This window comes from Pelecanus crispus, chromosome 6, assembly GCF_030463565.1.
Source record: "Pelecanus crispus isolate bPelCri1 chromosome 6, bPelCri1.pri, whole genome shotgun sequence".
Classification (NCBI taxonomy): domain Eukaryota; kingdom Metazoa; phylum Chordata; class Aves; order Pelecaniformes; family Pelecanidae; genus Pelecanus; species Pelecanus crispus.
The window spans coordinates 23042943-23056167 of NC_134648.1; positions in this window are offsets into that span (position 1 = coordinate 23042943).

Below are 13225 nucleotides of genomic sequence, written 5' to 3' on the forward strand. Positions count from 1 at the left end.
GCACTTTGGGAGGTGGTCTGTGCCAAGAGTGAGACTGTGTGTTGGGAGTGCTGGGAGGCAAGGCAAAGGCAGATGGGCAGAATGTGTTTGTCTGTGAAAGCGGTGTCAAGGGAAGGTGAGGACCAGCAACAGCTCTAAGCCCATTAGGCCTGTCGCCTGGGAGAAATGGCTTGCGTGTTGTCACTATGGGAGGTGGTCTGTGCCGGGAGTGACAGTGAGATTGCACCTGAGAATGTGTGTTGGGAGTGCTGGGAGGCAAAGCCAGGGCAGATTCCCAGAGTGTGTTTGGCTGTGAAAGCGGTGTCAAGGCAAGGTAAGGACCAGCCACAGCTCTAAGCCCTTAGGCCTATCGTATGGGAGAAATGGCTTGCACGTCTGCACTTTGGGAGGTGGTCTGTGCCAGGAGTGAGAGTTAGATTGCGCCTGAGAATGTGTGTTGGGAGTGCTGGGAGGCAAAGCCAGGCTAGATGGGCAGAGTGTGTTTGGCTGTGAAAGCGCTGTGAAGGGAAGGTGAGGACCAGCAACAGCTCTGAGCCCTTAGATGTAGCGTGTGTCAGAAACCGCTTGGGTGCTGGCACTTTGGGAGGTGGTGTGTGCCGAGAGTGAGAGTGTGTTGGGATTGCCGGGAGGCAAGGCAAAGGCAGATGGCCAGAGTGTGTTTGGCTGTGAAAGCGGTGTCAAGGGAAGGTGAGGACCAGCATCTGCTCTAAGCCCTTAGATGTAGCGTGCGTCAGAAATCGCTTGGTTGTTGGCACTTTGGGAGGTGGTGTGTGCCGAGAGTGAGAGTGTGTTGGGATTGCCGGGAGGCAAGGCAAAGGCAGATGGGCAGAGTGTGTTTGTCTGTGAAAGCGCTGTGAAGGGAAGGTGATGACCAGCAACAGCTCTAAGCCCTTAGGCCTATCGTATGGGAGAAATGGCTTGGGTGTTTGCACTTTGGGAGGTGGTCTGTGCCGGGAGTGAGAGTGAGAGTGAGCCGGAGAATGTGTGTTGGGAGTGCTGGGAGGCAAGGTAAAGGCAGATGGCCAGAGTGTGTTTGGCTGTGAAAGCGGTGTCAAGGGAAGGTGAGGACCAGCAACAGCTCTAAGCCCTTAGATGTAGCGTGCGTCAGAAATCGCTTGGACGTTTGCACTTTGGGAGTTGGTCTGTGCTGGGAGTGAGAGTGAGAGCCTGAGTGAGCCTGAGAATGTGTGTTGGCAGTGCCGGGAAGCAAGGTAAAGGCAGATGGGCAGAGTGTGTTTGGCTGTGAAAGCGCTGTGAAGGGAAGGTGAGGACCAGCAACAGCTCTGAGCCCTTAGATGTAGCGTGCGTCAGAACTCGCTTGGTTGTTGGCACTTTGGGAGGTGGTGTGTGCCGAGAGTGAGAGTGTGTTGGGATTGCCGGGAGGCAAGGCAAAGGCAGATGGGCAGAGTGTGTTTGGCTGTGAAAGCGGTGTGAAGGGAAGGTGAGGACCAGCAACAGCTCTAATGCCTTAGGCCTATCGTATGGGAGAAATGGCTTGGACGTTTGCACTTTGGGAAGTGGTCTGTTCCGGGAGTGAGAGTGAGATTGAGTCTGAGAATGTGTGTTGGGAGTGCTGGGAGGCAAGGCAAAGGCCGATGGGCAGAGTGTGTTTGGCTGTGAAAGCGGTGTGAAGGGAAGGTGAGGATCAGCAACAGCTCTAATCCCTTAGGCCTATCGTATGGGAGAAATGGCTTGGACGTTTGCACTTTGGGAAGTCGTCTGTTCCGTTAGTGAGAGTGAGAGTGAGCCTGAGAATGTGTGTTGGGAGTGCTGGGAGGCAAGGCAAAGGCAGATGGGCAGAGTGTGTTTGGCTGTGAAAGCGGTGTCAAGGGAAGGTGAGGACCAGCATCAGCTCTAAGCCCTTAGGCCTATCGTATAGGAGAAATGGCTTCGGTGTTTGCACTTTGGGAGGTGGTCTGTGCCAGGAGTGAGAGTGAGATTGAACCTGAGAATGTGTGTTGGGAGTGCTGGGTGGCAAAGCCAGGCTAGATGGCCAGAGTGTGTTTGGCTGTGAAAGCGGTGTCAAGGGAAGGTGAGGACCAGCAACAGCTCTAAGCCCTTACATGTAGCGTGCCTCCGAAATAGCTTGGGTGTTGGCACTTTGGGAGGTGGTCTGTGCCAAGAGTGAGACTGTGTGTTGGGAGTGCTGGGAGGCAAGGCAAAGGCAGATGGGCAGAATGTGTTTGTCTGTGAAAGCGGTGTCAAGGGAAGGTGAGGACCAGCAACAGCTCTAAGCCCATTAGGCCTGTCGCCTGGGAGAAATGGCTTGCGTGTTGTCACTATGGGAGGTGGTCTGTGCCGGGAGTGACAGTGAGATTGCACCTGAGAATGTGTGTTGGGAGTGCTGGGAGGCAAAGCCAGGGCAGATTCCCAGAGTGTGTTTGGCTGTGAAAGCGGTGTCAAGGGAAGGTAAGGACCAGCCACAGTTCTAAGCCCTTAGGCCTATCGTATGGGAGAAATGGCTTGCACGTCTGCACTTTGGGAGGTGGTCTGTGCCAGGAGTGAGAGTTTGATTGCGCCTGAGAATGTGTGTTGGGAGTGCTGGGAGGCAAAGCCAGGGCAGATTCCCAGAGTGTGTTTGGCTGTGAAAGCGGTGTCAAGGCAAGGTAAGGACCAGCCACAGCTCTAAGCCCTTAGGCCTATCGTATGGGAGAAATGGCTTGCACGTCTGCACTTTGGGAGGTGGTCTGTGCCAGGAGAGAGAGTTAGATTGCGCCTGAGAATGTGTGTTGGGAGTGCTGGGAGGCAAAGCCAGGCTAGATGGGCAGAGTGTGTTTGGCTGTGAAAGCGCTGTGAAGGGAAGGTGAGGACCAGCAACAGCTCTGAGCCCTTAGATGTAGCGTGTGTCAGAAACCGCTTGGGTGCTGGCACTTTGGAGGTGGTGTGTGCCGAGAGTGAGAGTGTGTTGGGATTGCCGGGAGGCAAGGCAAAGGCAGATGGGCAGAGTGTGTTTGGCTGTGAAAGCGGTGTCAAGGGAAGGTAAGGACCAGCATCAGCTCTAAGCCCTTAGGCCTATCGTATGGTAGAAATGGCTTCGGTGTTTGCACTTTGGGAGGTGGTCTGTGCCAGGAGTGAGAGTGAGATTGAACCTGAGAATGTGTGTTGGGAGTGCTGGGAGGCAAGGTAAAGGCAGATGGCCAGAGTGTGTTTGGCTGTGAAAGCGGTGTCAAGGGAAGGTGAGGACCAGCAACTGCTCTAAGCCCTTAGATGTAGCGTGCGTCAGAAATCGCTTGGACGTTTGCACTTTGGGAGTTGGTCTGTGCTGGGAGTGAGAGTGAGAGCCTGAGTGAGCCTGAGAATGTGTGTTGGCAGTGCCGGGAGGCAAGGTAAAGGCAGATGGCCAGAGTGTGTTTATCTGTGAAAGCACTGTGAAGGGAAGGTGAGGACCAGCAACAGCTCTGAGCCCTTAGATGTAGCGTGCGTCAGAACTCGCTTGGTTGTTGGCACTTTGGGAGGTGGTGTGTGCCGAGAGTGAGAGTGTGTTGGGATTGCCGGGAGGCAAGGCAAAGGCAGATGGGCAGAGTGTGTTTGTCTGTGAAAGCGGTGTCAAGGGAAGGTGAGGACCAGCAACAGCTCTAATCCCTTAGGCCTATCGTATGGGAGAAATGGCTTGGACGTTTGCACTTTGGGAAGTGGTCTGTTCCGTTAGTGAGAGTGAGAGTGAGCCTGAGAATGTGTGTTGGGAGTGCTGGGAGGCAAGGCAAAGGCAGATGGCCAGAGTGTGTTTGGCTGTGAAAGCGGTGTCAAGGGAAGGTGAGGACCAGCAACAGCTCTAAGCCCTTAGGCCTATCGTATGGGAGAAATGGCTTGGGTGTTTGCACTTTGGGAGGTGGTCTGTGCCAGGAGTGAGAGTGAGATTGAACCTGAGAATGTGTGTTGGGAGTGCTGGGAGGCAAAGCCAGGGTAGATGGGCAGAGTGTGTTTGGCTGTGAAAGCGGTGTCAAGGGAAGGTGAGGACCAGCAACAGCTCTAAGCCCTTACATGTAGCGTGCCTCCGAAATAGCTTGGGTGTTGGCACTTTGGGAGGTGGTCTGTGCCAAGAGTGAGACTGTGTGTTGGGAGTGCTGGGAGGCAAGGCAAAGGCAGATGGGCAGAATGTGTTTGTCTGTGAAAGCGGTGTCAAGGGAAGGTGAGGACCAGCAACAGCTCTAAGCCCATTAGGCCTGTCGCCTGGGAGAAATGGCTTGCGTGTTGTCACTATGGGAGGTGGTCTGTGCCGGGAGTGACAGTGAGATTGCACCTGAGAATGTGTGTTGGGAGTGCTGGGAGGCAAAGCCAGGGCAGATTCCCAGAGTGTGTTTGGCTGTGAAAGCGGTGTCAAGGGAAGGTAAGGACCAGCCACAGCTCTAAGCCCTTAGGCCTATCGTATGGGAGAAATGGCTTGCACGTCTGCACTTTGGGAGGTGGTCTGTGCCAGGAGTGAGAGTTAGATTGCGCCTGAGAATGTGTGTTGGGAGTGCTGGGAGGCAAAGCCAGGCTAGATGGGCAGAGTGTGTTTGGCTGTGAAAGCGCTGTGAAGGGAAGGTGAGGACCAGCAACAGCTCTGAGCCCTTAGATGTAGCGTGTGTCAGAAACCGCTTGGGTGCTGGCACTTTGGGAGGTGGTGTGTGCCGAGAGTGAGAGTGTGTTGGGATTGCCGGGAGGCAAGGCAAAGGCAGATGGCCAGAGTGTGTTTGGCTGTGAAAGCGGTGTCAAGGGAAGGTGAGGACCAGCATCTGCTCTAAGCCCTTAGATGTAGCGTGCGTCAGAAATCGCTTGGTTGTTGGCACTTTGGGAGGTGGTGTGTGCCGAGAGTGAGAGTGTGTTGGGATTGCCGGGAGGCAAGGCAAAGGCAGATGGCCAGAGTGTGTTTGTCTGTGAAAGCGCTGTGAAGGGAAGGTGATGACCAGCAACAGCTCTAAGCCCTTAGGCCTATCGTATGGGAGAAATGGCTTGGGTGTTTGCACTTTGGGAGGTGGTCTGTGCCGGGAGTGAGAGTGAGAGTGAGCCTGAGAATGTGTGTTGGGAGTGCTGGGAGGCAAGGTAAAGGCAGATGGCCGGAGTGTGTTTGGCTGTGAAAGCGGTGTCAAGGGAAGGTGAGGACCAGCAACAGCTCTAAGCCCTTAGATGTAGCGTGCGTCAGAAATCGCTTGGACGTTTGCACTTTGGGAGTTGGTCTGTGCTGGGAGTGAGAGTGAGAGCCTGAGTGAGCCTGAGAATGTGTGTTGGCAGTGCCGGGAAGCAAGGTAAAAGCAGATGGCCAGAGTGTGTTTGGCTGTGAAAGCGCTGTGAAGGGAAGGTGAGGACCAGCAACAGCTCTGAGCCCTTAGATGTAGCGTGCGTCAGAACTCGCTTGGTTGTTGGCACTTTGGGAGGTGGTGTGTGCCGAGAGTGAGAGTGTGTTGGGATTGCCGGGAGGCAAGGCAAAGGCAGATGGGCAGAGTGTGTTTGGCTGTGAAAGCGGTGTGAAGGGAAGGTGAGGACCAGCAACAGCTCTAATGCCTTAGGCCTATCGTATGGGAGAAATGGCTTGGACGTTTGCACTTTGGGAAGTGGTCTGTTCCGGGAGTGAGAGTGAGAGTGAGCCTGAGAATGTGTGTTGGGAGTGCTGGGAGGCAAGGCAAAGGCAGATGGCCAGAGTGTGTTTGGCTGTGAAAGCGGTGTGAAGGGAAGGTGAGGACCAGCAACAGCTCTAATCCCTTAGGCCTATCGTATGGGAGAAATGGCTTGGACGTTTGCACTTTGGGAAGTGGTCTGTTCCGTTAGTGAGAGTGAGAGTGAGCCTGAGAATGTGTGTTGGGAGTGCTGGGAGGCAAGGCAAAGGCAGATGGCCAGAGTGTGTTTGGCTGTGAAAGCGGTGTCAAGGGAAGGTGAGGACCAGCATCAGCTCTAAGCCCTTAGGCCTATCGTATAGGAGAAATGGCTTGGGTGTTTGCACTTTGGGAGGTGGTCTGTGCCAGGAGTGAGAGTGAGATTGAACCTGAGAATGTGTGTTGGGAGTGCTGGGTGGCAAAGCCAGGGTAGATGGCCAGAGTGTGTTTGGCTGTGAAAGCGGTGTCAAGGGAAGGTGAGGACCAGCAACAGCTCTAAGCCCTTACATGTAGCGTGCCTCCGAAATAGCTTGGGTGTTGGCACTTTGGGAGGTGGTCTGTGCCAAGAGTGAGACTGTGTGTTGGGAGTGCTGGGAGGCAAGGCAAAGGCAGATGGGCAGAATGTGTTTGTCTGTGAAAGCGGTGTCAAGGGAAGGTGAGGACCAGCAACAGCTCTAAGCCCATTAGGCCTGTCGCCTGGGAGAAATGGCTTGCGTGTTGTCACTATGGGAGGTGGTCTGTGCCGGGAGTGACAGTGAGATTGCACCTGAGAATGTGTGTTGGGAGTGCTGGGAGGCAAAGCCAGGGCAGATTCCCAGAGTGTGTTTGGCTGTGAAAGCGGTGTCAAGGGAAGGTAAGGACCAGCCACAGCTCTAAGCCCTTAGGCCTATCGTATGGGAGAAATGGCTTGCACGTCTGCACTTTGGGAGGTGGTCTGTGCCAGGAGTGAGAGTTAGATTGCGCCTGAGAATGTGTGTTGGGAGTGCTGGGAGGCAAAGCCAGGGCAGATTCCCAGAGTGTGTTTGGCTGTGAAAGCGGTGTCAAGGGAAGGTAAGGACCAGCCACAGCTCTAAGCCCTTAGGCCTATCGTATGGGAGAAATGGCTTGCACGTCTGCACTTTGGGAGGTGGTCTGTGCCAGGAGAGAGAGTTAGATTGCGCCTGAGAATGTGTGTTGGGAGTGCTGGGAGGCAAAGCCAGGCTAGATGGGCAGAGTGTGTTTGGCTGTGAAAGCGCTGTGAAGGGAAGGTGAGGACCAGCAACAGCTCTGAGCCCTTAGATGTAGCGTGTGTCAGAAACCGCTTGGGTGCTGGCACTTTGGAGGTGGTGTGTGCCGAGAGTGAGAGTGTGTTGGGATTGCCGGGAGGCAAGGCAAAGGCAGATGGCCAGAGTGTGTTTGTCTGTGAAAGCGCTGTGAAGGGAAGGTGATGACCAGCAACAGCTCTAAGCCCTTAGGCCTATCGTATGGGAGAAATGGCTTGGGTGTTTGCACTTTGGGAGGTGGTCTGTGCCGGGAGTGAGAGTGAGAGTGAGCCTGAGAATGTGTGTTGGGAGTGCTGGGAGGCAAGGTAAAGGCAGATGGCCAGAGTGTGTTTGGCTGTGAAAGCGGTGTCAAGGGAAGGTGAGGACCAGCAACAGCTCTAAGCCCTTAGATGTAGCGTGCGTCAGAAATCGCTTGGACGTTTGCACTTTGGGAGTTGGTCTGTGCTGGGAGTGAGAGTGAGAGCCTGAGTGAGCCTGAGAATGTGTGTTGGCAGTGCCGGGAAGCAAGGTAAAGGCAGATGGCCAGAGTGTGTTTGGCTGTGAAAGCGCTGTGAAGGGAAGGTGAGGACCAGCAACAGCTCTGAGCCCTTAGATGTAGCGTGCGTCAGAACTCGCTTGGTTTTTGGCACTTTGGGAGGTGGTGTGTGCCGAGAGTGAGAGTGTGTTGGGATTGCCGGGAGGCAAGGCAAAGGCAGATGGCCAGAGTGTGTTTGTCTGTGAAAGCGCTGTGAAGGGAAGGTGATGACCAGCAACAGCTCTAATCCCTTAGGCCTATCGTATGGGAGAAATGGCTTGGACGTTTGCACTTTGGGAAGTGGTCTGTTCCGTTAGTGAGAGTGAGAGTGAGCCTGAGAATGTGTGTTGGGAGTGCTGGGAGGCAAGGTAAAGGCAGATGGCCAGAGTGTGTTTGGCTGTGAAAGCGGTGTCAAGGGAAGGTGAGGACCAGCAACAGCTCTAAGCCCTTAGATGTAGCGTGCGTCAGAAATCGCTTGGACGTTTGCACTTTGGGAGTTGGTCTGTGCTGGGAGTGAGAGTGAGAGCCTGAGTGAGCCTGAGAATGTGTGTTGGCAGTGCCGGGAAGCAAGGTAAAGGCAGATGGCCAGAGTGTGTTTGGCTGTGAAAGCGCTGTGAAGGGAAGGTGAGGACCAGCAACAGCTCTGAGCCCTTAGATGTAGCGTGCGTCAGAACTCGCTTGGTTGTTGGCACTTTGGGAGGTGGTGTGTGCCGAGAGTGAGAGTGTGTTGGGATTGCCGGGAGGCAAGGCAAAGGCAGATGGGCAGAGTGTGTTTGTCTGTGAAAGCGGTGTCAAGGGAAGGTGAGGACCAGCAACAGCTCTAATCCCTTAGGCCTATCGTATGGGAGAAATGGCTTGGACGTTTGCACTTTGGGAAGTGGTCTGTTCCGTTAGTGAGAGTGAGAGTGAGCCTGAGAATGTGTGTTGGGAGTGCTGGGAGGCAAGGCAAAGGCAGATGGGCAGAGTGTGTTTGGCTGTGAAAGCGGTGTCAAGGGAAGGTGAGGACCAGCATCAGCTCTAAGCCCTTAGGCCTATCGTATAGGAGAAATGGCTTCGGTGTTTGCACTTTGGGAGGTGGTCTGTGCCAGGAGTGAGAGTGAGATTGAACCTGAGAATGTGTGTTGGGAGTGCTGGGTGGCAAAGCCAGGGTAGATGGCCAGAGTGTGTTTGGCTGTGAAAGCGGTGTCAAGGGAAGGTGAGGACCAGCAACAGCTCTAAGCCCTTACATGTAGCGTGCCTCCGAAATAGCTTGGGTGTTGGCACTTTGGGAGGTGGTCTGTGCCAAGAGTGAGACTGTGTGTTGGGAGTGCTGGGAGGCAAGGCAAAGGCAGATGGGCAGAATGTGTTTGTCTGTGAAAGCGGTGTCAAGGGAAGGTGAGGACCAGCAACAGCTCTAAGCCCATTAGGCCTGTCGCCTGGGAGAAATGGCTTGCGTGTTGTCACTATGGGAGGTGGTCTGTGCCGGGAGTGACAGTGAGATTGCACCTGAGAATGTGTGTTGGGAGTGCTGGGAGGCAAAGCCAGGGCAGATTCCCAGAGTGTGTTTGGCTGTGAAAGCGGTGTCAAGGGAAGGTAAGGACCAGCCACAGCTCTAAGCCCTTAGGCCTATCGTATGGGAGAAATGGCTTGCACGTCTGCACTTTGGGAGGTGGTCTGTGCCAGGAGTGGAGAGTTTGATTGCGCCTGAGAATGTGTGTTGGGAGTGCTGGGAGGCAAAGCAGGGCAGATTCCCAGAGTGTGTTTGGCTGTGAAAGCGGTGTCAAGGCAAGGTAAGGACCAGCCACAGCTCTAAGCCCTTAGGCCTATCGTATGGGAGAAATGGCTTGCACGTCTGCACTTTGGGAGGTGGTCTGTGCCAGGAGAGAGAGTTAGATTGCGCCTGAGAATGTGTGTTGGGAGTGCTGGGAGGCAAAGCCAGGCTAGATGGGCAGAGTGTGTTTGGCTGTGAAAGCGCTGTGAAGGGAAGGTGAGGACCAGCAACAGCTCTGAGCCCTTAGATGTAGCGTGTGTCAGAAACCGCTTGGGTGCTGGCACTTTGGAGGTGGTGTGTGCCGAGAGTGAGAGTGTGTTGGGATTGCCGGGAGGCAAGGCAAAGGCAGATGGGCAGAGTGTGTTTGGCTGTGAAAGCGGTGTCAAGGGAAGGTAAGGACCAGCATCAGCTCTAAGCCCTTAGGCCTATCGTATGGTAGAAATGGCTTCGGTGTTTGCACTTTGGGAGGTGGTCTGTGCCAGGAGTGAGAGTGAGATTGAACCTGAGAATGTGTGTTGGGAGTGCTGGGAGGCAAGGTAAAGGCAGATGGCCAGAGTGTGTTTGGCTGTGAAAGCGGTGTCAAGGGAAGGTGAGGACCAGCAACTGCTCTAAGCCCTTAGATGTAGCGTGCGTCAGAAATCGCTTGGACGTTTGCACTTTGGGAGTTGGTCTGTGCTGGGAGTGAGAGTGAGAGCCTGAGTGAGCCTGAGAATGTGTGTTGGCAGTGCCGGGAGGCAAGGTAAAGGCAGATGGCCAGAGTGTGTTTATCTGTGAAAGCACTGTGAAGGGAAGGTGAGGACCAGCAACAGCTCTGAGCCCTTAGATGTAGCGTGCGTCAGAACTCGCTTGGTTGTTGGCACTTTGGGAGGTGGTGTGTGCCGAGAGTGAGAGTGTGTTGGGATTGCCGGGAGGCAAGGCAAAGGCAGATGGGCAGAGTGTGTTTGTCTGTGAAAGCGGTGTCAAGGGAAGGTGAGGACCAGCAACAGCTCTAATCCCTTAGGCCTATCGTATGGGAGAAATGGCTTGGACGTTTGCACTTTGGGAAGTGGTCTGTTCCGTTAGTGAGAGTGAGAGTGAGCCTGAGAATGTGTGTTGGGAGTGCTGGGAGGCAAGGCAAAGGCCGATGGGCAGAGTGTGTTTGGCTGTGAAAGCGGTGTCAAGGGAAGGTGAGGACCAGCAACAGCTCTAAGCCCTTAGGCCTATCGTATGGGAGAAATGGCTTGGGTGTTTGCACTTTGGGAGGTGGTCTGTGCCAGGAGTGAGAGTGAGATTGAACCTGAGAATGTGTGTTGGGAGTGCTGGGAGGCAAAGCCAGGGTAGATGGGCAGAGTGTGTTTGGCTGTGAAAGCGGTGTCAAGGGAAGGTGAGGACCAGCAACAGCTCTAAGCCCTTACATGTAGCGTGCCTCCGAAATAGCTTGGGTGTTGGCACTTTGGGAGGTGGTCTGTGCCAAGAGTGAGACTGTGTGTTGGGAGTGCTGGGAGGCAAGGCAAAGGCAGATGGGCAGAATGTGTTTGTCTGTGAAAGCGGTGTCAAGGGAAGGTGAGGACCAGCAACAGCTCTAAGCCCATTAGGCCTGTCGCCTGGGAGAAATGGCTTGCGTGTTGTCACTATGGGAGGTGGTCTGTGCCGGGAGTGACAGTGAGATTGCACCTGAGAATGTGTGTTGGGAGTGCTGGGAGGCAAAGCCAGGGCAGATTCCCAGAGTGTGTTTGGCTGTGAAAGCGGTGTCAAGGGAAGGTAAGGACCAGCCACAGCTCTAAGCCCTTAGGCCTATCGTATGGGAGAAATGGCTTGCACGTCTCCACTTTGGGAGGTGGTCTGTGCCAGGAGTGAGAGTTAGATTGCGCCTGAGAATGTGTGTTGGGAGTGCTGGGAGGCAAAGCCAGGCTAGATGGGCAGAGTGTGTTTGGCTGTGAAAGCGCTGTGAAGGGAAGGTGAGGACCAGCAACAGCTCTGAGCCCTTAGATGTAGCGTGTGTCAGAAACCGCTTGGGTGCTGGCACTTTGGGAGGTGGTGTGTGCCGAGAGTGAGAGTGTGTTGGGATTGCCGGGAGGCAAGGCAAAGGCAGATGGGCAGAGTGTGTTTGGCTGTGAAAGCGGTGTCAAGGGAAGGTGAGGACCAGCATCTGCTCTAAGCCCTTAGATGTAGCGTGCGTCAGAAATCGCTTGGTTGTTGGCACTTTGGGAGGTGGTGTGTGCCGAGAGTGAGAGTGTGTTGGGATTGCCGGGAGGCAAGGCAAAGGCAGATGGGCAGAGTGTGTTTGTCTGTGAAAGCGGTGTCAAGGGAAGGTGATGACCAGCAACAGCTCTAATCCCTTAGGCCTATCGTATGGGAGAAATGGCTTGGACGTTTGCACTTTGGGAAGTGGTCTGTTCCGTTAGTGAGAGTGAGAGTGAGCCTGAGAATGTGTGTTGGGAGTGCTGGGAGGCAAGGCAAAGGCAGATGGCCAGAGTGTGTTTGGCTGTGAAAGCGGTGTCAAGGGAAGGTGAGGACCAACATCAGCTCTAAGCCCTTAGGCCTATCGTATAGGAGAAATGGCTTCGGTGTTTGCACTTTGGGAGGTGGTCTGTGCCAGGAGTGAGAGTGAGATTGAACCTGAGAATGTGTGTTGGGAGTGCTGGGTGGCAAAGCCAGGGTAGATGGCCAGAGTGTGTTTGGCTGTGAAAGCGGTGTCAAGGGAAGGTGAGGACCAGCAACAGCTCTAATCCCTTAGGCCTATCGTATGGGAGAAATGGCTTGGACTTTTGCACTTTGGGAAGTGGTCTGTTCCGGGAGTGAGAGTGAGAGTGAGCCTGAGAATGTGTGTTGGGAGTGCTGGGAGGCAAGGCAAAGGCAGATGGGCAGAGTGTGTTTGGCTGTGAAAGCGGTGTCAAGGGAAGGTGAGGACCAGCATCACCTCTAAGCCCTTAGGCCTATCGTATAGGAGAAATGGCTTCGGTGTTTGCACTTTGGGAGGTGGTCTGTGCCAGGAGTGAGAGTGAGATTGAACCTGAGAATGTGTGTTGGGAGTGCTGGGTGGCAAAGCCAGGGTAGATGGCCAGAGTGTGTTTGGCTGTGAAAGCGGTGTCAAGGGAAGGTGAGGACCAGCAACAGCTCTAAGCCCTTACATGTAGCGTGCCTCCGAAATAGCTTGGGTGTTGGCACTTTGGGAGGTGGTCTGTGCCAAGAGTGAGACTGTGTGTTGGGAGTGCTGGGAGGCAAGGCAAAGGCAGATGGGCAGAATGTGTTTGTCTGTGAAAGCGGTGTCAAGGGAAGGTGAGGACCAGCAACAGCTCTAAGCCCATTAGGCCTGTCGCCTGGGAGAAATGGCTTGCGTGTTGTCACTATGGGAGGTGGTCTGTGCCGGGAGTGACAGTGAGATTGCACCTGAGAATGTGTGTTGGGAGTGCTGGGAGGCAAAGCCAGGGCAGATTCCCAGAGTGTGTTTGGCTGTGAAAGCGGTGTCAAGGGAAGGTAAGGACCAGCCACAGCTCTAAGCCCTTAGGCCTATCGTATGGGAGAAATGGCTTGCACGTCTGCACTTTGGGAGGTGGTCTGTGCCAGGAGTGAGAGTTAGATTGCGCCTGAGAATGTGTGTTGGGAGTGCTGGGAGGCAAAGCCAGGGCAGATTCCCAGAGTGTGTTTGGCTGTGAAAGCGGTGTCAAGGCAAGGTAAGGACCAGCCACAGCTCTAAGCCCTTAGGCCTATCGTATGGGAGAAATGGCTTGCACGTCTGCACTTTGGGAGGTGGTCTGTGCCAGGAGAGAGAGTTAGATTGCGCCTGAGAATGTGTGTTGGGAGTGCTGGGAGGCAAAGCCAGGCTAGATGGGCAGAGTGTGTTTGGCTGTGAAAGCGCTGTGAAGGGAAGGTGAGGACCAGCAACAGCTCTGAGCCCTTAGATGTAGCGTGTGTCAGAAACCGCTTGGGTGCTGGCACTTTGGAGGTGGTGTGTGCCGAGAGTGAGAGTGTGTTGGGATTGCCGGGAGGCAAGGCAAAGGCAGATGGGCAGAGTGTGTTTGGCTGTGAAAGCGGTGTCAAGGGAAGGTAAGGACCAGCATCAGCTCTAAGCCCTTAGGCCTATCGTATGGGAGAAATGGCTTCGGTGTTTGCACTTTGGGAGGTGGTCTGTGCCAGGAGTGAGAGTGAG